Below are 26,089 nucleotides of genomic sequence, written 5' to 3'. Positions count from 1 at the left end.
AGAATACAGAGAAGATAATTTTTTTGTGTGTGTGTTGGCCTTTTTTTTTTTCATAGGCTTTGAAGATTTATATATATGTGCATTTAAGTATTAGCAAGAGGATAAAGTTTAAAGATGAACTTTGGTTATGAAAGATTTATTTTTTTTTAATTCAGTGTTATTATTAAAACATAAAACCAGCCGTAGGAAAGAAGCTACATCTTTTTAATTTGTTTGCTTGAATTACAACTGGAAATGTACCCAAAATAGGGATTTCATGGTAATTTCTTGTTGGTATACCACCTGTTAACAAAACAGACATGGACTTTTATTAACAATTCATAGTATCATGGTGGTGTCAAGTCATATTTACAGAGCAAAGTAAGGAAGTTTATTGTGACCTAAAACTCCAGTGTAGAATGGAGTCACTGAAAGCTTATGTCTGACAACCTCTGCAGCTGCATGATGACATCCCTCCATGCCCGAACAGGTTTCCCTTGATTCATAGATGTCCACATGTATGTATAAAGTTCATTCCAATACTCATCTTCTGCCATGATCACTCACTTGGTGTTTAATCAGCTTTAATAATTCTACGAAATTCTGCAATTCCTTATTTTCCCTGAATTTTTATTTCCAGGAATAAAAAATGAATAAGAATGCTCAAGTCTTTCAATCCAGTTGAACAACTTGGTATTTAATAAATTCATAGCACAGGTAGCTAGCTTATTACAGTCACCTCACTAGTATATGTTTACCCTAATGTTCTTGCAGTAGCAACTAATAAGTTGTTTCAGTAACATTGTGCTATGTAAGACAGTGCCTGAGGCTCTCCATCGAGCCCAGAAAGCCCAAGGCAGGCCCCAACTACACCTACACATAAACAGATTCAGTTTCAGCTGGAAATGCTTTCAAGCTATTTACCTTGAGCAGATCATATGTCTTTTCCTAAGCAACCAAGATAACATGGCCAATAAAACCTCCAAGCACAGCCTACTTATGGGCAACGATTTTGACAAATGATTTTCTTCATAATCTGAATATATATTCTTTACTGATATGGCTTTCTACTTAGTTTTAATAAAACCAAATGTCATTAATTGCAAATTGCAAAGTTCCCTCTTCATTCTTCAAATCCAGCAATGTAAAAATAAGAATACGAATACTAAGGCATTACAAGAAGAGCTAAATAAATCTGCATTTAACTAACAGAAATAAACCAAAACTGCAAACTCTACATTTTAGCTGAATATTCATTGAGAGAAATAAATTCCTTTTATCACAACAATTCTGTTGTGTTTATCCATCTCTCCTGGTATGCTCTGTATATGTTTATGCTATAATGTTACTCACTCATCCATTACTACTCAATTATTAATAAAATAAAATGATGTTGCATTACTACCAAGCATCCACCTATGTAATATACAGCCCCTAATGCTTTTGAAGTCTTGAAAATACCTAATTGAGGACAGACTCTGGGTCTGTGCTCCCACAATTGAATGACCAGAGTTCTATACCTTATTTTTGCTTAGCTCAGGAAATTGCGCTATCAGCTCTGATATGAACACCTAACTCCACCTGTGCTTAGATACACAGTCACAGCACTGCTACTTTATGTATCCTACAAGCTGAGGGGCTGTGTACAGTAAATCATTCTTGTGCTTCTGTAGCTCTGTCAGGGATATTCTGTTGGCTTTCTAGAGTTCAATTATCCAATTGACAATTAAGCATGATCTAGCAGTAATCCAATGCACATATATCACCTTACACACGAATGTCTCCTTATAAATGACTGAAAAGAGATGTGGAACATTTATAGACAACAATGGCAAGAGTCTGATTTAGGCAGAACTGCAAAGTAAACAGTCTTATTCAAATCCATAAATAGAGGACCTACAGTTGGGATTACAGTTTCCACATATTTCTCACAGTTTATTAACTCTGTCATTCCCCACAAAGCTTCACAGATCCACAAGAAAATTATGGAACAATCATAAATAAGCAATGTATAAGAACCAAAGGACATATTTAAGGCAAATATGAAATGTGTGTATATATACACACACATATGTACATATATACAAGGCTACTTGTAGGTAAAAACAAGCTCAAGTACAGTTAGTTTTAGGGTCTTTGACATCTAATGAAATCCACACCATAAAAGTGGGCTCATCAGCATCTAGAAAGGGAAATGGGATAAACTATCCTTAGGAGATACAAAAGGTACATCTTCCTGATATACCAGAGTTTGGAATATTCATCTGACACACAAAGTATCCTGGTTCAAACACCTTTTTAGATTTTGAGAATTGTCTGGATGGCCATAGGGAGATAAAAGAAATAAGTTCATTTCCCTCTCTCTAAAATTATGAGAAGTATAACAAGTTATAAAGCAGTGAGTGGAAGAAAGCCAACTAGAGAATCCTTTTTTAGATTATCTGCTAGCGCAAACTCTTGCACAGGGAGTGCTCTTGAGATAAAAGGGAAGAACCATCATGTTCTTCTCAGATTTGCACTGTGCAAGCCCCAGGTCAGTACGCGTCTTGAATAAATCCTTACCTTAATTGGACCCCTCAGGAAAGACAGGTAGAGGATCACTTTACTGTGAATTGTAATAGGATCTGTGAAAAGATCTATAAGAGATGTTGGCAGTCTTTATGTGTTCCTGATGGCCCACAGAGACCTATCTAACTATTGCAGTTCAGCATTCTATGCTTTTGCCAAAGAATGCCCTACCTGCCAAATTGCCTTCCCTAACGCACTTTTAGACTATCCAGAGCTTTGTGGATTCCTTTTTATTTTTTTTAGTGCTGTTAGCACTTAGGACGTGCCTAAGGGTATTGTAACTTTACCTCAAAAACACCTTTACAGATCTAGCTATCTGTTCAGAAACCTCAAGAGTTAGAGAAGTTTTAGCATCCCCCAAAACAGACGTGCCAGAGAGGAAATACCTACATTGTGGTTCCGAGGATTTATGCTCAGATTTCATCACTACAGTAACTAGCATATCTGTCTGTCACATGAACTCTTTTGTTCTTGCTAAAGAAACTGTATTCCTTGATTCTTGTGTGATATGAGAAGGGCCACTAAAGTGGGCTGCAGCCAAAACAAAAGAGCAGAGCAAAAACCACAGTTTTTTTCTGTGGTTTTAACAAAACTTAAACTCATATGAGCAGTTCCCAATGATTAGATGAAGATAAAGAAGAAGATATTTGTTAAATTTTCTGCTCAGAAGTACCCAAACACATTTGTCCTCTAGAAAACCCTTTCCCTTCCCTTTCTTTTACAAAATGAAGTACAAGTTGGTGGTGGGCAGAAAGTCTCTCCTGGCTGGTGGAGCAACCTCTCTCTTTCTCTCTTCTGAGCTCCAGAGGAAGAACCTATTCCTACAGCATAAACTGACCCCCTTTAGATATTTTCATTGCTTTCCAACATGAATGAAGAGGAGAAAAATAAAAAGAGTTATATGTAGGTCCCTTCAGAGAACAGGAAAGGTACTCCATGCAATGTATCAGAATCTAAGCCAGACTCCCCCTTCAGTTCACTACCAAACAGCTGTCACCAACACTTAAAAACAACGATGGGGAATCTTCCAAATTAACCAGTCCTCAATAATTATTTGGCACACATTGATCTCTTCTTTTAATTATTAAAAATATGTATATGAAAATTCAAGTAAATAGTAGTCAGCATAGAGCCAAATAGTGCTAATTACTTATATTCCAATAGTACAATAAATCAGCCACATATTGGGGCAGCAGAAAAGTAGTTTTCCCCCTGCCCCCATCCATTTTATTTCTTCTGCAAGGTCATCAGGCCTCAGATATAAAGGACATAATATTCAACTAATAGTTGAATAGACGGAGAAAAATATTATTAAAATGCTTAAAAGTGTAACGATATCCTTGATGACTGAATTATTCTGCACTGTACATGAAAGGTTTAAAACCTGGTGGTAAACCTTCTCTCAGATCACCAAGTTTAATTACAAGATAATTAAGATAAAGAGTGTCAGGTTACCAAGTACAATTAATCTGATCTGTGATTAATTTGAGGAGGGTGGAGATTTGAGACACACAGATGAAATATGCTAAATGAGTCTCTGATTAGGAAGAAAATACGTAATAAAGTACTTTCAGAAGAATAAGAATATATCTAAAGACAAAATATATATAGGAATGTGGTGCTAGCAGCAAGTTGGATTATACTGGAAGGTCAATTACAAGTTATATCAAAACTGAAAGCTCTTGAACTTTTCAGGTGCCTGGAGAGTGCATGGAGAGCATAGGCTCAGACCTACTCTCCAACCCTGAATTCAGTAATCCACTACTTTTCTCAAGTACCTTATACATTGGTAAGAGAATAGCCAGAAGTCAGAGGGACGGTTTTCTTAAGCAATTTTAGGCATTCCTATTTCAACAAAACCAGCTAGTAAAAAGACAGAAATCCTCACATCTGCACTGTCTGTGAATCTTTATGAAAATCCATTTCCCATTTACAAAGGGTCAGGTTCTATCACCATTAATATACACGGAGTTGAATTTTTTTCCTAGTAATGTTGTTAAAAGTAATAGGGATGTGTAAAGGGCACGAGTCACTTTGAATTTATGTGGTAAAATCTGAAATTAAAAGAAGAGAGAATTTTAGACGCTCATCAACCATCACCTTTAATCAGGGAGATTCTGTAAAGATATGTTTTAAGTCAGTTCTTAAGTTAAATACTTCACAAATCCTATTGACTCCCATGGAAAATTCTACTATAGAAAAGATACTATATAATACTGAGCTACAGAATTACACACCCTGTTTGGTATTTTACTTGGATTTCATATTATATGCATAAGTAGCTGAGACATATCTATTAATATACCAGTTAACATCAGTAATACAGTAACTTAAATGCAGGGTGCATTAAAATAAAAATCAAAGAATACAAAATAGCCTTAATCTTTATACTGTAGGAACTTTATCCCAGATTGTCTCAGTAGGCACTGTGACAGTGCCTAAGAGGTGTATATAGTACATATAACAAACTACTGGAGCTTTTATTTTGCCAGAAACCACAGACATTTGTTTTTATTAGCATATCTGAGGTATATATCCCGCTAGTCACTAACTTTGTGCCTGTAGTGTGAAAAAGACAGGTATTTAAGTAACCATCTAAAAGTATAATTATGGACCATTAGCATATCTTTCATGGTTCTCTCTTCTTTCGTAAAACGATGTGGCAACAGTGATAGTAGGAATTGCTACACATTTCCCATCTCTGTTTCTGATACTGGGTTTTGAATTATCAAATTGAAAGTGGCCATGTAGATCTGTCAGTTACACTCAGGAAAAAAAAAAAAAAAGTGGTGGAGAGGGGTCAGGGCTCTTGAGTTCTAAGTATAGTTTATATCCGGATAACATTTCTAAAAGAGTTTCATTCACAAAGGCTCCACATCTGTAAATTTATGGGGAAAAAATATTTTCTTACTATTGTTCCCACAAATTCCACTGATTTTCTACTTCTGAACCCATGTCCTGCCCCCTACATTAATTCAGTCTATTACCCTCTGACACAACACTGTGAATTACAGACAGAGGTGGGTAGGCAGCACAGTGGCCTATCAGTTTCCTGTCTTCTGGCCCACCCTGTTTTGTTTGCTGCAAAACCTAGGTTCACAAAAACAACTTGGATCTACTTCCACATGTAGCCACTGTCAGGGTGAATCTTCTTCCTTTCAGGAATAAATTCCAAAAGCAATGTCTAGGCACTGGGAGAGACTGTGGGACCTTTAGCTGTGGGACATGTTTAGCTGTGTTTTTCAGTGTGTATGTTATATACGGCAGTTTGGAGCTAAGAAAGACAGCATTTGAGAACATACAGATGGAGTTTCAGAAATGGCTAATATTTTCAACATCATCTCAACAACCACTTTGGGGGGAAAAAAAAAATATATATATATATATGGAATTATTCAAATACATTAGAGCAGTATCAGACCATTATATTGGCTGACGGTGCTAGATCAATAATTTTGCTGTCTGAAAACAGAAAACACTGTAGATGCTCCCCTAAGACCCCAGATCTTTTTCAGATACTATCTTCAGTACAACTTAGTACTGAAAATCTCAGAAAGGGAACAGGATTTATACCAGGATTTTTTTTTCCTTCTTTTTGTTGTTTGTTTTGTCATATTCCAACAGACCGAACTATTACTATTTACTGAAATCTATTAGTTGCCTACTGTGAGCAGCTCACAAACCTTTTCATACTCTCTACTATATGCACAGGAATTTTTGAGAATGTTATTTATGCACAATTTAGATTTTTTTTTCCTTTTCTCTTCAAGCTTAGATGTTATTAGTTTGAACAGGTGTTCATTCTTTCATTGATCATTCATCCTACGTATCCATCAAAATCTTGATTTGAGACATTTATGGGTAAGTAGATGTTAGAGGATCTGATGGACCACCTATGCTTTTTCATGGAAAGGTATTTATTTTGGCTTACCTGCTTTACGTTGCTCTCCAGCATGACAATATAACTAACAAAAACTTGCTTTTTTAATTAAAGAACCTAAGACAGTCACAAATACATTATCCTGGGCAAATGTTATCATGCTATCATGTCATAGACCAGGTTTCAGAGCCAAGAACACCATGAAATCTTTCATGTGGATGGATATTCTCCTCACTGTTTATCAAATAATGAGCAGGGTAGACTCAAGCTGATTGTCTCCACTTGAATTGGGTAACAAATACCTACTATTTTATTTATCATTTGCTCGTATTGTTTATATCCCTGACACCAAAAAACAGAGTTTTAAATTACGAGACTATGTGCAAAGAGAGGAAGCCTAGCCCCAATATGTGCAACTATTGGCAACTGCCCTAACAAAATATGGATTTTATTTCTCTTAAAGATGATAAATTAGTGGGCACAATTCAAACACATCTGTCAGTAGGTTTTAAGTACACTGTGTGAGAGGTGTGCTTTAAAGAACGGGATATTGCCTTGCACACACAAAGATTTCCTAATCTCCTTGTATGCGTTCTTCCGGAGATGGGATTACAGGTCAGCTGTAGCAGCTCTGAAAGATGAAAGCAGTTGGTATCATTGTGGTAAATTACAAAACAGAAGGCTCTGCCTCCACTTAAAATTAGTGGTGTGAAAGAATGGTTTTCAGATACAACCTCACCTTCTCCTGACCACCTCAAATTTAAATCTTAGTTGAACACAGTTAGCTGCCTGTCTAAATGAGGCAGGTAAACACATGCTTACTCAAAGTCAAAGGCATCCCCTTGAGCTGACCACTGACACACATGCACCAGAACATGCTTATGTTTGAGTGAAAATGTGACAGCACCATTTGAAATTTCATCTCACCTTCCAGTTTAGATTACCTATGCCTCAACATTGAGGACTGAAGTTTTGAAACAGGCTTGGAAACATAATATTCCACCCGTATCAGCTTTCAGTTCAGAAAGCATACAGCTATTGTGGCTGTGCTGTGCAGTTCTGGTACATTTTGACTAATAGAAAAGAATCCACAAATCTCAAAGCTCAGGAAAATCTTAAGTCCTTGACTTGCATTTTTATGACTTCAAAATGAGTAGCTTGTGGTTTTTGAAAGGTTGGCCCCATTTCACCCAAAATATTACAAATATTTTATGAATTCTAAGAAAAGCAGTGAGTTCATTAAAAGCAAAATCAGGAGGAGATGAGTGATATGCAGCTTGTGGCAATAGCTTTTCTGATAGGACTGGATTTACAATAAAAGACTTCTATCCCCGGTTTAAGTTAGCATTGTTAAGCGTAAGGAAGTGTATCTACATGAAAACTAATTACGTTTCAGGCAGCTTTCTAAAAATCAGATACCTATTTTACAGGCAAGTATACTGAGGTATGTTAAGACCAACTGTCAAGTGGCAGGGGAGGATACAGTAATAACAGAGATTAGAATATAGAAGTTTAATTGTACGTGCTTGTGCTGATTTCTGAAGAACTGAGTTCTGAGATATAGCACCCGAAGACTTTACTCTAGATTTGTCCCCATAAACTGGATCAGTTGATGGGATTTAGAAAAGCAGAAAAGAAAGAAGAATGTGCATGGAACTGTACTTGGACTAAATAAGTGACAAGACATTTGGATATGGCAAGGCTTCCAAATAAAGTGGAAAAAATAAAAGCAAAAAAATAAATAAATAAAGCAAGTGGATATAATCATTCCATGGTATGGCTGCTGTATTTTAGAGGTTTTTTGTCCTAGAAATATAACCTCATCTCCTCTGATCAAAACAAGTATATGTTTTATATTGTATATACACATTTACGATATTTAAAACATAATTATATTTATATTAAAGAGGGCACTTTACAAAATGTAAGCATCATTTTTAATAGATCTCGGTGATTTGTAAACCTCAGTTTCACTATGGGTACTTTCCTATGGGATCTCTTGTTTTTCCTCTAGTCTTTGAATCTTTTAAAGCCTCTCTCATTATTTCTGTTGTCTGAAGTTGGGCAATAATGTTACTGTGATTAATTAAGCAAAAAGACATGGAAACGGGGGTGTGGTAATCATCAGATAATAAAGCCCTCTGGGTCTTGCAATGCATGAGGTGCAGCCAGGACCCTTTATCCCCAGAGGTCTGATTATCTCCAGGAAAACTACACCTCCCTGTACTTGCTGTATGGCTATTATGAAATATCTTTACATTTTATAGATAAAGTAAATTACTTTAATCACTGAAAATTGCCAGTGTTGTGAGGTTTCAGCTGTGAGGTTCACAGAGCTTAATCTGCCCATTTCAAGTCTGAAATAACCAATAATTGTTCTAATAAAAGCAGCAGTAAATCATTATTTAAATGCTGGGATCATCCCCTCAGAGTGGCAAAGGCACCTTCTGTATGTTTGATGACATGGGGTGCTCGTTTAACTATAACCCTGGAAATGCAAGCCATGAGGGAAATACTTTACCAGGGCTATTTAGTGTGTGTAATCAATGTTTTGTTAGAACATCAAATTACTTTATGTCATTCTACAAAGTCCTAGGTCAGCAAACAATAACATCTGCCCAACGTCTGAAAATCTCTTCAGAAAAATTCAGAATGCCCTAATTTGTCAATTTCCAATCAGGCATTTTTTCAGAAAATCTTCAGTGGCTTCTGTTCAAAGGCAGAATACATTTTTCCATTCCCAAATCATTGAAACGTATATGAAGCATGTTTGCTAATTGCAAATATGGTGAGAATGTCAGTGACAACTCTATTCTGCCCTCCCCATGCTCTGGAATTTTGAACACGGGGCTCTTGCAGAAGCCACAGTCAATCACGCTTACCACTATCACTCTTATCGCTGCCAGCCCCAGGACAGCGGTGTTCTCATGCTTCCCCTCCATGGACAAGCAGAGAAATGGAAGTTCCAGAATTACATCACAGCTGATGCAAGAGTCACTAACTGACAAAAATATCACTTTCTGGAGTGTTCCTCTTGGGAAAGGTATTTCCAGAAACAAAAATAGTTACACTGTTATATCACTTTATTCTTACCTGTCATATTACCATGATTTGTTTAAAATACATTAACTATGTGGAAAGATTTCCAAGCATTTACAGAAGACAATTAATTTTCAACAGTCCCTACTTCCTAGAGGATTTTAGTGAATTAATCCATTATGAGAAAGATGCTAGAAGACACAGACATACAACAAAAAGGTATTCTTGAATATGTCTGTATTCAGAAAGGTAATCTAAATCTGAACTGTGTGAATGGATGAATTAAAAAAAGTCCAATGTGTTTTTGCACTGCAATGTTCACGTACACACTAGTTATATTTATCAGACTAATACTAATGTATGGCACAGTTTCAACTGGCATGTCAAACTGGAGAAGATTTACCTAGTAACAGAAAAACAATGCCCTAAGGAGAGGTGAAAAAACAGAATTAGAAGGCAGAATATGGAATATGGATCCTGATGTTATTGATGTTATTTTTTTAAAGAAATGTTAAAAAGTTGTCACACCTCTCATGACAGGAGAATAATTTTATTTCAGAAGGAAAGAGTATGCTATCAGTGATTCTCAAGAGAAATCCGAGATTATTGTGCCAGAGGCAATTAACCCAGAGTAATAAAAACTTCTAGCAGCCTCAAATGACAACCTGATAGAAGAGGAGATGATATTTTCAAGGGAAAATAGTGACTTACAAACAAGATATCTTTTACTTCTGTTCTGGCTTTCAACCCAAGCTTTTAAGCTTCCTGCAGTAATTTGTTTACCAAGTTGACTAATGAGAAGAATTAATCAAAAGACTCTTCACAGGAGAAATATGACCAATAACGTGAGCAAGAATCATATGATACAGAAGACCAATATCATCTGCTTCTGGAAGAATTCCAAGTTGAAAGATTGAGTTTTGTTGCATGTTAGAGCAAAGGAAATGAGGAGGAATGCTTTGTGGAAAGATGCACTTGGTAAAATTAGTTAGGGAAAAACAACCAACCAACCAACCAAACAAAAAACAACACACACGCACACACACACACACAAAAAAAAACAACCAAACAAACAAACAAACAAAAAAAGAGAATACCAGTCCTAGCAATGAAGATGAGATAAAGTTTAAAGCTAGACTTGTTTGCTACTTAATTAAAAATTATGTAACGAACAGACTGGTGAATCCAGTGAACAAACTGATGTCAGAAAATCATACGAAAATGATAAAGAAAAAAAGGGTTTTGAATTGTAATCACTAATTTGTTAGTGCTAAAAATCTATTGCATTTTTGAGATTCAAAGGTACACATTAAAATCTAGTAGTGGGACAAGAGTCATATGCTTTGGCAAAAAGCAAAGTATTAAACACATGGAGAATCAGGAAGGGAAAGTAGTGCTCACAAGAGAATACAATCCTGAGGAGTACAGGATCACCTATATCAGAACAACCAGAAATATTTAGAAAGATGAAGGACATATTGAAACTTGCTTCCTACATGGTTTCTATACAATGTAATTGTAAACCTGAGGGAAAGTACTAGGGAATCATCTCACTACCTTCCTTCCATGCAGAGAGGAACACTTTGAATGAACAGGCCCATTCACAGGCCCATTCACAGCTGGATAATCCTCAGACTACAGAATATTAAATACAAGGAATCAGACTAATTCTCAGTGGTTAGAAGTTGTCAGTATCCCACTAAAAAAAAAAAAAAAAGAAAAAAAAAAACAGTGAAGAATTCTTGAATGTTTTCCTGAAAATTTTCTATGAATTTGTTAGTTTTCTTAAGATAAAAAATTAAATTGGATAATTCCTACAAATAAGCTTTTTGTTTGTTTGTTTGTTTAATTTTTGGTTGGAATATTTTATGAAGGTTTTTGTACTTGTATCAAAACCATCGAAGTACTGCATTGCAGTTTTCTATATTTAAAAATAAAAATTATTAGTAGTAAAAAAAAAAAGCATGCCAAAATATTCCTATCTGGAAATGCTGAATCACTTCCTTAGCTTTTCTGTGGGGGAAGAAGGGTAGTTTTATTGGGCATATGCACCAAACCTGAAATGTGATTGAAACCTGTTGTATACTCAAAACTGAGACTTCGCTGCTAATGCCAGTTGAATCACAATTTCAAACAACAATAAAAACATGAAAAGTGAAATTTCCTGGAAAGCCTGAGTCCTATCTGAGAGAAATGACAGGAGATAAATTTACTAACTTAAGAGAAGATAGTTTTGGTCATATTCAATAAACACAAAATATACATGAATTATGAGACAAAAATACTATTCGTGCAATAGCAAATAGATAATTTTTACTTAATCTGTCACAAACTTTGTTGAGATTAAACTCTAGTGAAGTTCAAGTTTATTCACTAAGCTTGAAGAACAGCTTTCATGTCCTCCCTATCTCATGTGACAGTCTTCATACATCTAACTGGAGAGGAAGCCCAAAAAATTCAAAGCATTTCCAAAAGAAAGAGACAAGCAAAATATCTCCAAAATTTCTAGCTACATATATTTTAGCCCACACATCTCACTAGTTAATGCAGTTTCAAAAATTAATTTCTGTCTTATAGTTAAGATAGTATGAAGTGAGATGATAAAACAATTACTGTGACAATACAGAAGATATGCAGGTTCTTAGGAGCTGTGTTTGAAGTGATGCTTATTTAATTTTAGGTTAGAAATCAGACATATATTACTTAGGTAGGTCTCTTAGAAAAAAGAGCACAGTACTCTCAAAAGTTACCTATACCAAAACTATATTTTATCTGGTATGCTTTGTGTTCAGTAATTTTCTTATGCAAAGGAATTGAAAGCATGGTTATCTTACCATACTTCAGTATTTCTTCAGATAGATTTCTTGTGAACAGGCAATGAAAACCAAATTCGACAACAACAAAAATGAAAATTTACCAAAAAGAGGAACTGGATACTGTCATACTATGTATAGTAATTCTTAACAAATATAAAAAAGGCTTTCTCATACCATTTTTTTTTTTTTTTTTGGCTATGATTGAATCCAACGGAACTAAAGCTGCTCCTAAGCATGTCTGTAAGTACGTTCTGCTACTCGGTGCCAGAACTTAAAGCTCATGTACAGTTGAGAAAAGCTTCCAAACAGGCCCAGACATATGTCATACCTGAAATCAAAAACTGAGACCAGAAAGAGCCTTGATTATCCAGGAATGGAAGTATTGCAATGTTTGACTCCTGAGTCTTGGGTTCCAGCACTATAGCTTGTTCTCAGTAAGCACCCTGGGACAGCCTGCAGGTGCTGTCTCCTTCTTGCCTGTGGTTAGTGAGGAGAATGGAAGTGTTGAACATTGAGTTACCATAATAATTACCTTTAGAAAAGGACTCGTGTAGATACTAGGTATCAGGTAAACTCCTTGCTTAACACAGAAACAGAACTCATGTAACACTCAGGCAGAAATATTTTATGTAGCTACAGTAAATATGCTCAAAGCCTTTAATTGTAAAACAGGCTGGTGCTTCTTGTGAAGAATTGCATGTAATAAACAAATACTAAAGCCAACTTAGGGGTTACCTAAAAAGGTGAACAGCCTTTGAAGTACCAAACTTAAAGCTTCTTGTGCTTCAAAATCTATATTTAGAAATGAAACAGAGCACTTTGAAGGCACGGAAATCCTGAGGCTTCAAGTATATCTTATTTAGGCTGAAGAATATGTTACATAAAATGGGAGAGAGCATTATGAACACAGTCTAACACGGAAACAGAGAGTAATGTCTCAACATGCTTTTTGTTCAAACTTCATAGGAAATTAGATTAATAATGCATGAGTAGCTTTATGGTAAGGTAGTTCGCCCACCCACCCCCTCCCTTATTTTCCTTTGGAAAATATTCTCCTTTTACATATAAAATTAGATTTTTCACTTTTATTCAACTTAGCTATAGCAAATACAGAGCTCTCAAATGTGCTTAGATAAAACCGTTTTTATCAAGCTACACAGAGCATCTCTTCACATGTGGGTATGCTTCAGCTTATTGCAAAAAGGAGACAATCTAAAGAGAATCACAATTAAATTATATAATTATTCTTACAGCATCATTAGTCGCATCAAATATGTTATTAAAGTAACATGATAAATTGCAAGTGATACTTATCAAATCTCTGGGGAAAAACAGTGTATGTTTAGAACCAAACCTTTTGCATACTGTGGAGGAGAAGAATCAGATCTGGTCCAGAGAGCGTTTCCAACATTCTGCCATTCTTTCTTTGTGGAAAGATGATTAGGCTAATAAGAGCCTCTAGTTTTCAGCTAATAATCGGGTAGGAAAAGCTTCACTTCATTCTTATTGTGGAGAAAAACAGGTTGCAAGAACCCAGCCTTTCCTTGAAGCTACCGTACCTCTACCTATTACTCCTACCCCTCATCAAGAAGATTTAAGCTATATGCAGCTAGTATGCCTTCTCTCATGACGCATTTTCTACATTTCTTCCTTTTAAATACAATTAAATTGAAGATGGTTAGATGAGACTGAGACATCTACCAGAGTGCAACCATGTATACAGCAGGAAGGAAACATCTTGAGCACTGTCAGTCATCAAGTATCAAAAAGTCAAATATATTCTGTGATAGTTCTTTAAAGTATAAGTCTTCATAAAAAGAAAGCTGGGAAACTTTATATCATCATCACCTTTGAAATAAGGGAGAAGGAAGCAAAAGAGAACGACGGTAATGCATTTCTCCCTTATAATCACAGAACAAGAACACTTTTTTTCCTTAGCCTTTGGTGATAAGTTCTTGCAATCATTAAGTCAGACAATTACATGGATGATAAAGACCTCAGTAGATCATTGTGTCTAATACCATGACCCAGAGGTAGAGTCATCTGTCCTTAAATAAACATTTCCCAGGAAAAGCTACCAGTTCTTTAAAGTTATAGTCCTTCCTTTAGGGAGAGTGGTGTTTACCTGCTTACTTAGCTTCACAGTGAGATTTATATATTTACTTTTCCCCATATGGCCACATCCTTTCTCTACAAACTAAGCTGATTTCCTCTTGTCCCTCACCTGACAGATATGAAGAGCAATTCAGCACGTTCCTGATAACAGCTGTTAGGCATGGAAAGGCCACAGTCAAGATTCCTCTTCTTTTCACCAAGAGAAAATAAATCCAATTCGTTTAGCTTTTTTCTTAAATCTTAAATTCGACCATCTTTGATCAAAACACTCAAATCAGGTAAATATTGTATAAATTAATATATCCTTAATGATGCTATATGTATTTTTGTCAAAGGAATTTATCACTTTGTCATTAAAGTTACTGTGAACGTTTTTATTGTCTTCACTAGGAATACAGTTTCTCTAAAGAAAAATTATGAGCATGAAAATTATGAAAAAGAGCACAGGGGAAAATTCGGGCCAAATCCTGATTTGAAAGACACACACATTCTTTAACTTCAGAGAGAAGTTTCATGTGAGAGATAAGCAGGATTTGACTGTAGAAGCAGTCCCTAATCATGCACATTAATATTTTAAGAGGGCGTTATCTGGCACACAGGTGATATTAATAAAAAAATTATAATTCAGGTTTCCTTTGCTTGTAATTAATATTTCTACTGCCAAAGTTGTCACAAATTGGGAGAGCCAGCAACAAGAATCATTTTCTGTAGGTTATAAAAGTTAATTTCCAATACATTATGTATTATCATTCTTTAAATGCAATATCCAAATGCAATTTTTGTGACTGATCTTAATTTTGCATATGCTTTTGAAGTCATATTCATTAAAAAGTAATCTCAGTAAATTGACGTCAGGACCATGTTTCATTTCGTCAATCAAATTCCTGAAACCTTTTGAGACAATTTCTTGCACATCACTAACACTACCTGGGAAATGATTGTTTCACTCTCTCTTAAACTACACCCTGAAACATCAAAAAATATTACTTGTTAAGGGGAGATCCTTCACTTACAGTAAAAATGGAAAATGCTACAATATTGCATTGAGATTTCTACACTGCCTTTCCCAAAGCCTGATTTCAAGGTGAATCTCCTCGTCGGCTGGGCAGAGTCAAAAGAGTCCGTGCTTGGTGACAGGACCAGGTTTTCAGGGTGGTTCTTAGTGAGGTACCAAAGTGACTGACCTTCTCTACATGTATATAAATATTTCTAATTCTTTGCTGATTTCAAGTTAGACTGAAAAATCAATGATGAGCTGGCTTTGCCTTAATTCACTGTGAATTTCATAATATAATAACATCAGAGGAGTTAATGTACAGCTCTATAAGTGAAAGTAGAGCTCTGGGGTTGATGGAGTTCTTTCATTCTTTTCCTCATTTCTGTGTAGAGAATGAACTTTGAATTTCATATTTTCAGCTCTTGTAGATTTGTGAGGAAAAAAAAAAAACACAAAACATTTTTTCCCTCATTCTTGCCACAATGTGATTTGGAAAAAAAAAAGACTTCATTTGGCTGGGTTGCTTCTTCTCCCTCTCTCTCTTTTTTTTCTTTCTTTTTCTTTTTTCTTTTTTTTTTTTTTTTTTTTTTAATATAGCAACTCAGATCAGCTAGTCAGTCTGAATATTTTTCCAGTGTCACGGCTTTCAGGCTGACAGTTACGTTCATATTAATGTGCTTCCCTCTGGCAAATAAAGAAAATATTTGGGAAATAAAGTACTCAGAAATAAAATGTGTATCTGAGCAGCTGATTTTATGGAAAGCTATTAAAAAGAAAATGTTGAAAAAAAAATCAGATTTCAAACATTCCAATCAAAATTCATTCTAATCAAAATCTTGGATTTTTTTATTATTTTTTTTTCTAACAGGTAGACCCAATGCCTATTGAAATCAACTGAGATAGTAAAGGCCATTTTTCCTCACCAACTGTAAATTGAAGAAAGATGACAAACTAATTCTTTCTTCTACACAATAAGCTAACACGTAAAAAGAGATTGTACTAAGAGACACTGTATTCCCATTTATGTATTGCAAAGGTGAATTATCTGAGGTTTAATGAGATGCCTGGGAGTACACCTGTACACCAGGTGTGCTTGAGGACACATCGCTGCTGTCCTGAGGAATTTTGTATATCTGTTCTTCACACTTTCATACATAAATATGTATAAACATAGGTCTTGCTGAAAAAAAAAAAATAAGCCTGGAGTAATTAGCAAAATACATAACAAAACACATCCCAGTTTTAGCTGCACTGTGACAAATTCTCTATGACTGTGACCAGCGTATAGCCCAGCATACTCCAATACCAGCTCACCTAACGGTGAAATACAAACAATACTGAAAGAGGCACTCCGCACCCCAAGCCTGCATGTATCCTTACTTACAGCCTCTGTTTACATATCCTTCCCAATACTTTCTGCAGGGGGGCTAAACCCAGCAACAGAACTGGAGGTCGAACTCTCCTGCTAGGAGAGATATAGGAGAGACAGAAGAGATCATATCACCCACAGGTAAAGCCAGATAGAAAATATGAGACTTTGAAATTCTGGACTAACTTCTGCTCAAGGGTTACAGTCAGTAATAAAATTGTAATTACATGAATGATGAAATGATGACTGGCAGCCCAGTCTGAAAATCAAATGCAAGTATGTATAAGGCTCCTGTAACCTTTAACAGTAAACTGAGGCCTCTAGCAGCAATGAAGCTATGAAAAGAGATAACTTGCTAGAACAGACAGATACAATGTGGAATCAAGTTTTGTATGTTTTGTCAGGGGGCATGCTTGGGACTAAAGAGCAGTCCCATATTCCCGGTTTGACCTAAGAGGATAATTAGTCATGTAAGTCACAAAATATTGCAGCAGTTTTCCAGAAAATTACCGGGCCTCATTTAAATCACAAGACAATCTAACAAGTAATTGTGCCTTTCTTTTTGGGGCTTTATGTTTTTTTTCTTCATTGTTTTTTTTAAAGTCACATTCTGAGAGAAACAGTGTAACATCCTGGGAAAGTTTAGCAAATGTTACATTTCTTCCAAGAAAGGAAGCATTAAACTCAACTATGTCTTTCTAATATATTGTACCAAAGACACATGATTCCTCAGGAAATCCTCTTGACTGAGGTAGAAATAGAAACCTCTAAAAATTAGATTTGTTGTCTGTTAACACCATATTTTATATTCAATTTTCTTTTGTCACATTCCAAGAAAGCAATTATTTTTGCATGTACAGACACAATGCTCTTTCTGAAGGGTATGGTTTCATATTTTTGTCCATCCCTTTTGATTTATTGCCTCAGTGTCAAACTAAGATGGCTGTGCCAGCATTCTGAGACTCAAAAAGGGTATTTGCTTGAGAGAACAGAAATGTTATTTAAAAGAAAACCTTTGCTTGCATTTATGCTTTGAGAAAACAGATTTTAAGATCTTAGAAACCTGTTGAAATTAAGTTCGCTAACAGATTTTGAATACAGTTTGTTTTCTAACAGACTCTGTCCAGTTATACTATTTACCTCATTAGCTTCTGAAGGGTGGCAACACAGAAAAATCACCACTGCTGTCTGCAGATCAGTAATGGGTGAATCTAAATATAAGAAAAATATATAATAAAGAGATTATAATTTAGAAAAGCTTCTGATGTATAAAAATTTCATCAAAACTGATGGAAATTATCAAGTGTTAGAGCCCACTGTTCTTTCTGTTCTAGCAGGAATACATTATAGAAGTGATATTGACAGGTGTTTATAGAAATATAAGAATATTTTTGCAACTCTTACATTTTTTATTTTATTTTTTTTTTAAGTCACCAACTGTTATTAATTTTTACTGAGACAGAATCACACTAGTTTTGCAATTGGAGTGGTAATCTGCTAACAAGCAAACAAGGCTCCCCTCATCAGTTCTGTTTGCTTACGATGTTTATACTTTTTGTTTGTAAACATAGCCATGTGAAAGGAATTTTCCCATGTTCTCTGCTTAGCTTTTGAAGCCAGAAATAGCTGTTCTGTGAACATGCATGAAAACCTTTTTCTTCTGTTTCTATGGGACTAACATTTATTCATATTGGATACACTAAGAAATTTGAATGAAATATTTCTGTTTTCAGCTGAAGTCCTCTATTACTCTATGTAACAAATTTTCTGAACTAAAAAAAAGAATTAATAAAATAAGATGAATTATTGCAGACTGGCAAGTGCTCTTTAATTCTTCACAAAGGAGAATAACAGCTGTGAAGATCAAGCAGAACTCACTCATCAAAAATGCCCCATATTTCACAGAGTTTGCAGTAAAAGGTGCAGGATGAAGGGTATGCTGGGAAGGGGGGAACACTGCTCAAACACTGACCAAATCCAAAAAATGTTTTAGCTTAATGCACCATTTTTCAGTTTTGTGTATGTTACCACTTAAAAGACTTATTTTACATACGAATGGATTTCATCAGTGAAGCACATGGTAAGTTACTGCATTTTAGATTCAATGTGTAAATAACACATCCGTGCACCACACACCCTAGCAATGTAGCCATGCTGAAAATACACAGGATTTGTATTCTTAACCCTGTGATTTGAGAACAATAACTGTTAATGTAACTGAGTTAACTGTATTGCTTTTAATTGAAGATAATCTTGATTACAGCCAAAGGGCACTATTAATACTCTGAAGAAATGACTAAGACTTTAGCATTTGAATATTGTAGAGAAAATAGAACTAATTAGCACTAATTTAATTCCAAGATTAAAGAATATTCATTTTTTAATTTTTAATTTAAGATAAACTATTTTACTCAGAACAAAGAAAGAATAATAAGTAATTTTTCCAACTGAAAGGCATTTTTTACTTTTGCATTATTTCATTAATATGGGAATATGGGAATCATGACCCCATTAAAGATCAAATAATAAGCATTTAATTATTGACAGCAAATAAATTTTTAATAAAGATACAAGGGTTTTGCTGTATAAAAGAAAGAAAACAAAGTACCTCTGACCCAGAAATTCATAGAGGATCTCACACCACTATATAATCTATAACCTAATTTTAAAAGGATAGGTTCACAAAGGGACATGTCATTTTTCTTTCTTCTGTACCACAGAATGAGGTACTGTAAGTATAACGTCTGTGAAAATGCTCCCCAGAAGTACCCCAGTTCTATCTTAATCATGCACTTAAACTAAATAATACATTGAATATGTCATAACCAAGAGGACAGTCATGATAAAAAGTGATTTAACTCCTTTTTACTCTACAAAATAATACTTTCTTTTCTTTACCTTGGGACTAGTTGTCATTTATAATTTCTGACCATGGGAGACATAATGGATTTACAATGAAACCCTGATGCTTTTCCAAGTAACATGAAGATGCAGAAAATAAGCACCCATTACATTAGCAGACAAAAAGATGTTTTCACTGGAACTCTGAGTCTCATTCTGATGCTGGCAAATAAATGGACTGTTTGCAGGTTCTGAAAGCATAGTTTCTAGCTAATCACAATTCTTGAAGGTAAAAATAAAAAGAACTTTTTCTGAACTTCTGATGCATCACATAGAAAAAGATTCAACATGACTTTTTACAGTTTGTATTCATATTCAGAAGGGGCTCATATCCAAGAGGCCCAATATCTAATATTCAGATTAGTTTCCTGAAGTGATAAAGATTATTTATGTGATGTAAAAAACCATGAAGGAATTGCAAAGTTATTACTGTAAGAAACTCTCCTCCTAACTCCCTTCACAAATTACTTCTTTTGCCACCTGTAAGTGTCATCAGAAGAGAGCATCAAGGGGGATGGGGGGGTGGGGGTGGGGGAAGGCCCAAAATGTAAAGAGTAGAAGAAAAAGAAGAGCTGTCAGAAGCCAAAATACTAAATTATGGAATCTACTTAGTCTTTTCATAGTTTAAATGGAATAACATATTTTTGACAGATAAGCAAATTTCAAAAGATTCTATGTTGTGATTCAGTTAGAATAACCCACATAATAACTGAGTTTTGCGAATCTTTGAAAATGGGTTGAAGTTCTCCCTGCACTGCTTTTTTTCTGATTCCTCAGACTCTCAGAAGTATAAATACAAGTAGGGAGAAGTAAGAGTCACACAAACATTAAAAAAGTACCTCCTCAACAATTCAGTAAGTTAGTTCATAAAGCATAAGATCTGGGAATTCTCTTAGTTGTCCCATCCCCTAAGTGCTGGTAGGAAATTGCCAAAAGTCTCATGCATGTAGCAGTCATGGAAATATTCTTGATGGTTTTGTCTGGCACAAATATGAAGCAATATCCCTCATTCTGCCCATTTTTGGCAAAGTCAAAAACCAACCTCAAAAAGGTATTTTTCATACAATGTATTTCTCATACAGTACAAATACACTTCTGCATGTACAGTGGTGAGGTTTACAGTAGCGAGGCCATGACACACAGGTTCTCATCTTGCCTGCCGACATAGACACAGAAATGGTGGTGCTACCAATACTTCTCTCAGGGATATCCAAAACTTCCATCAGTAAAAGCAAACTTTTTGGAAGGAATATGACTCCTTGGGAAAATCAGACAGAAAAATGGAAATTGCTTAGCCTGAACCTCCCTATTGTAAAACTCCGTCAGTTCTTGTGAAACATCTGGTGAAGGCCACTGCTCAAGGACAGCTTAACTGCTACTCTATGACTTGAACAATTTAAAGATAATTTTTAAGGCAGGCTTTCCTAACCTCCTACACTGGGCAAACTGCAATTCAGAAACATCTGCTTTATTGGGATCAAAATTAAGCCCCTAGTAACCACTTTTGAAAACCTTTTGCAGCAATGCAAATTTTAAAACAGCATTGTTACTGTCTATTAATGTTGTAAAAATCTGTTCAATTTTCACATTTCTTCTAATATAGTATCAATGTTAATAGTGCAAAACATAGCACATTGTGCATTTGGTCGCTTTGTCTTTCATGCTAGTGCGGTCTTTGTGCAACATGATTTTTATGCAGACAGCTTCTCAGTCCATTTGCCAGGGCAAGCACAGTAACACTGGGATAGCACCTCTGATGCTAAGGCTTCCAAGTATTGTTAGAATTAAGATAAATACTGGATCCAGAGCAGGGCAACATAAAACCTATGAATTACTTCAGGCCACTTAAAGCAAATACTCAGGCAATCAAAAAGAAGATCTAAGAAAATGTTCTAAGAGAAATCATGTAGCCTGTCTGTGATATAGAGGTGGGAAAACAAGCAGATATAGAGGTGGGAAAACAAGCATACTTATCAAGACTCTCTGAGAACAAGAAGTACCTTGTTTCCTGCACCATGTATACTGCCTTCAGGAGACACTGAGCCTACTAGCTTATATAAAGAGTAAAGTTTTACAGTAAATCAATACAATACAGGTAGTTCAAAATACATATCACTTAAAATCTTTCTCTACATATGAACCAAGAGCCATTTGGGTGGCTTGTGGAGATAGCAAGTGTGCTTGTGTAGAAAGACGGTATTATAGGGTCCAAGTTTCTTCTCAGGCTGTCACATAACAGCCCTCTGAATAAAGCATGAGAAGGTGAGATAATACAGCTGGGGAAAAGGAAAATCTCCCCATGTGTACATGTGGAGTATAACAAAAACTGTTCCTAGCAAAAAATTGTAAGGAATATGTATGAATTGAATAGCCCGCTACACACCAGAGGCACAGCTACCAGAAGTCTCTCAAAATGTGAAGTGGGTCCTGGCAAACACCAGAGAGGAAGAAGTACTGTCAATATATACAGTTCTAAGGGCCTCAAGGTGGTGAAACGTTTCACATCATGACCTAGGCACATTAAAATTCATAGGTTATGGGAATATGGCAGAGATAGCTTCTGTGTTTGATGGTAATCTAATAGCCCTATAAAAGAAGGTACCAACTTGGAGAAAAGAATTCCAATTTTAGAAATAACCACTACAGATTTTTAACCATCAATGGGACATTTAAGATTGTTTTTCCCTTAAGGGTTGCATACACTCAAGTATACCGACCCAAGGCTATAGCTAGTGTTAATCACTGGAGGACTTTGGTCTGCAATCTATCAGATGTGCATTTACTTTAAGACTAAGGACAAGAGAAGCATCAGTCAGGTGTACATCTGTATAAAATAATACTTTTGGAACCAGTCCAGGATTACTTTAGTCATGCCCATTTAGCACCAGTATGGTGTTAGAGACTGACTGACCTAAGGGTGACATGTATTAATATGTTAATATATGGGGTGGACTTATGCTCCCAAGAATGCACTATGTGTGCATTGTCAGTGTGCTTGTCACTCATTTAAGAAAAAAAAAAAAAAAGAAAGAAAGAAAAGTCCATGTATAAAATATGATCTTGATAGGGCTAACAAGTAAAATAAGTACTTATGTGGACATTTGACCAAAAAAAAAAAAAAAGTCAAATAAGCAATATTAATTTCTTACAAGTAGGGCAAAATTCAGTGACAAAAAAAAAAAAAAGGCCAAAAGTCCTCTTCCAAGTTTAAGTGAGATTTCTCCTCACATCTCTATATAGGCTCTTCCCTTTGACTCAATTTTTACTGCAGCATTAGCTTCTCAACACCAGTTACTGAATTAATTTTAAATACAAATGAGACCTTATTCTGCTCAGCTATGAAAGCTTTTCACAATACAGGAGCCCATCTATAAAACATACTAGGTAACTCTATTGCCACAGCTTTTAGGCTAAACTCTCTTCAGCACAAATTCTGCTTACCAACAAGGACAAGGATGGTCCATTCCTCAGAGACCCACCCTCACCTGCCGCATCCACATCACAGCTTTTCTGCATGAGCAGTACAGAACTGTCTGTTCAGTTCAGGCTCATCTGAATTTTCCAACTTGGACAATGGGGAAAAAGGTACCAAAGATGCAAGAAGTACAGTGTCCCACCTACTCCCTTAACTAGCTTCTGACTCAGGCCAGACCCACGTGCTTCCAGAGAAGCCTGGTTATGGATTTATATGACTCAAAAGGAAGTTTTTGCCAATAGCTAGATGAACTTCTAGTGAAAACAGAAATTTTGGAGGGGATATAACCTGCAGGTTTTAAATATTTCTCAAAATCAAGAGATCTTTTTTAAACAAAAGAAAACAAAAAACTTGCTAAATTCTGTAATTCAGTGGCACCTTTTACCAGTTCTGCCAGGGAACCAAGTGAAAGTAGTTATTTCTGTCACTCTTGACTTTGGCTCCTTTTCATTCATTTATATATTTTCTTGTTTTAGTGTTAAGAGAAAGCGTGAATAGAGTCCCTGATCTACCTTCTCTACACCAGTCATTATTTTTGATCCCTTTATCATATTTCTTCTTATTCCTTCTACACTGAAATAAAAAGGCTTGGTATTTCAATCTCTTTTCATATTATTCTTGTTTTCCCATTTCAACACCCTGTTTATTTCTTCTACTTCCTTTTGAAGCTACCATGCAAGTAGAACAGAATATTTATTTTAGAAACAAACAAACCAGATTTTACTTGACGGTATCAGACTAAGTTTTTTATTCATCTCCAACCCATTGTTTACACAACCTAATATGATATGCTGCCTGCTGATGAGCATCTTTCAACAACCCAGTGCCTTCTGACACTGCCCTTCAAGAAACTCTGTAAGCCAACTTTTTATTGCACTCCAAGCCTGTTTTTGTTTTGTTTTGTTTTGTTTTTTAATGATCACAGATCACAAAATAAAAGTTAACTAGAGCAAGAAAAAAGATTCACTAACATTTTTTGCAAACAATTGATTTTCACTTGTTTGGTTGGACTAGAGTTTGATGCACAGATACCGACCTTTCATCACAGTCCTATGAATAAGTCCAGATTTTTAATAAGTATGTTAGAGCTTCTGCAAGCATCAGCCATGACTAAACTTACCTCTTTCAAGATGGCTGGCATCTAGTTGGGTTGGGGCAGGGTAGAAGACTCTCAGAAAGAGTTTTTTTCAGAAAACAAAAGAATGATTATTTAAGAATGCTAATCTAATAACAAGCTGCACCCCTTGCTTCTGCCTGATGGTTTAATTATTAGTAACTCACAGCAGTTCATTAGGGACCTATTGTGCTGCTGTTGGCAAAACAGAAATGTCACTGCATGTTAAATAATTAAAAGCATTAAAACAAACATTATATTTTGAGTCCTGGATTTATAAATTGCTGTTAAGCATGCATCCCTTTAATCAATAACTACTTATCTATTTTGTTTTTGTGAATAATGTGTATAAACTCTCTCCTGCCATTCTAATTACGGTTTGATGTTTTCCCAATTTTTCTTATAGTAACTATAGATATATATATATATTTTTACAAGAGAGTATAAAAGTGAGGAACAGCTTATGCATCCAACAAGTTCTCCAGTATTACTAGCCAATGTTTCCTCAAGTTAATTATTACATTTTTTCCATTTCTGGAGGGTCAAGTATTTCTAAGGGACCAAATCCTACATTCCTGATTCAGGTGAAATACCTGTCTGTGCCATGTTTTAGTCCTGCAGCACAAGAACTGGTTCAGAACCAATCCTGAATGAATTACAACCTTGTAAAATTCAGGGAGAAGCAGCAGTGAAAGGTTATTGAATAGTGTTACACTGCTTACAGGAAATAATGTGCTGGTCTCACCACACACAATCCACAACATTTCTAAGAGGATTAACTTCTGCTTATTAGTAGTGGGGACTTTGGAGCTAAAATAAGGTTGTGGATTCAGACTTTTTTGCCTAGTGCCTCAAGTGTGACACCACATATCATGTATTTTATCACCAACCATTATGATTCTTTAGTCCTGGTACAACAAAGTGTGAACAAAGGTACAGGCTGACTCAGAAAACTTTGCTAACAGGCAGGTTCTTTAATCCATTGTACAGGGAATAATCACAGGAGAGATCATTTTGTAACTGAATATCCTCTTTCTGATTTTTCGTCCTTTTGTTACGGTAGTTGTGTCAAGAAGTTTTGCTAGCCTCAGTCAGATGCAGACAGAGTGCATCATGAAAAATAAAAAGCAGAACACAGCTAACTTTTTGAAATATTTACTGCTGACATGAAAGAAACACCAAGGAGAGGATAATGCCTCAGCTTCTGACTTTGTCACAATTTGGGAAAAACTTTCAGAGCCACTGAGAGTCACTTTCACATTACAACTTCAAAACAGTTGGGAATGTGTGGGCTGGATTTTAAAATGAATCAAGAAATTCAATCAGCACGTACGCATTTATATTGCTGTTTTGCCAACACTCACATTTTAAAGCCAGAGCTGAAGCACCATCTACCCTTTTCCCTCACAACTGACTTCACTAATTAATCAAAGCCGGCAAAGTGCCACCATCCAACAGCTAATGCCAGTGCAGAATCATTATTCAAATCCTTCAAAACAAGATGCTTAAATTAGCCTGAGAAGCATCTGCCTTACCTGTTGGGTCTTGTAGCTGTGCACAGACAGCCCTTATAATTCAGTTCCCTTTCAGCAGAGGGCAGGTTAACTGTGATAACAAAAGGCAGCTGTGATCACAGTGACATGCAGCATAAGCATGGGAAGAGAAAAAAGCATTTCAGAATCAAATATGAAGGCTAATAAGTGCCTGACCTGACTTGAACAGCTCTCTGTAGAAGAGTTTAGTGGCAGGGAATAATGAAGAAAAAACCAGCAGTATGTAAGGTCTGCGGAGGAAAGTGCAGTCTCACTGCACTTATTATACTAAGGACAAAGTAAT

At 35.7% G+C, this 26,089-nt stretch overlaps 1 protein-coding gene across 1 annotated transcript in view; it reads right to left on the bottom strand.

Moving 5' to 3' along the window:
* INSC (INSC spindle orientation adaptor protein) overlaps positions 1-26,089 on the bottom strand; it is a 510,527-nt gene that overhangs the window by 271,496 nt on the left and 212,942 nt on the right. The window contains exons 26-27 of the mRNA XM_083840240.1: positions 25,789-25,877; positions 17,904-17,974 (exon numbers count right to left, since the gene is read on the bottom strand). The gene's annotated coding sequence lies outside the window, so the exon portion shown is untranslated. The remainder of the gene's footprint in view (positions 1-17,903; positions 17,975-25,788; positions 25,878-26,089) is intronic.

This window comes from Anser anser, assembly GCF_964211835.1.
Source record: "Anser anser genome assembly, chromosome: 5".
Taxonomy (NCBI): domain Eukaryota; kingdom Metazoa; phylum Chordata; class Aves; order Anseriformes; family Anatidae; genus Anser; species Anser anser.
The sequence above is the reverse complement of the archived record's forward strand: the minus strand, read 5'-3'. Positions and strand labels throughout refer to the sequence as shown.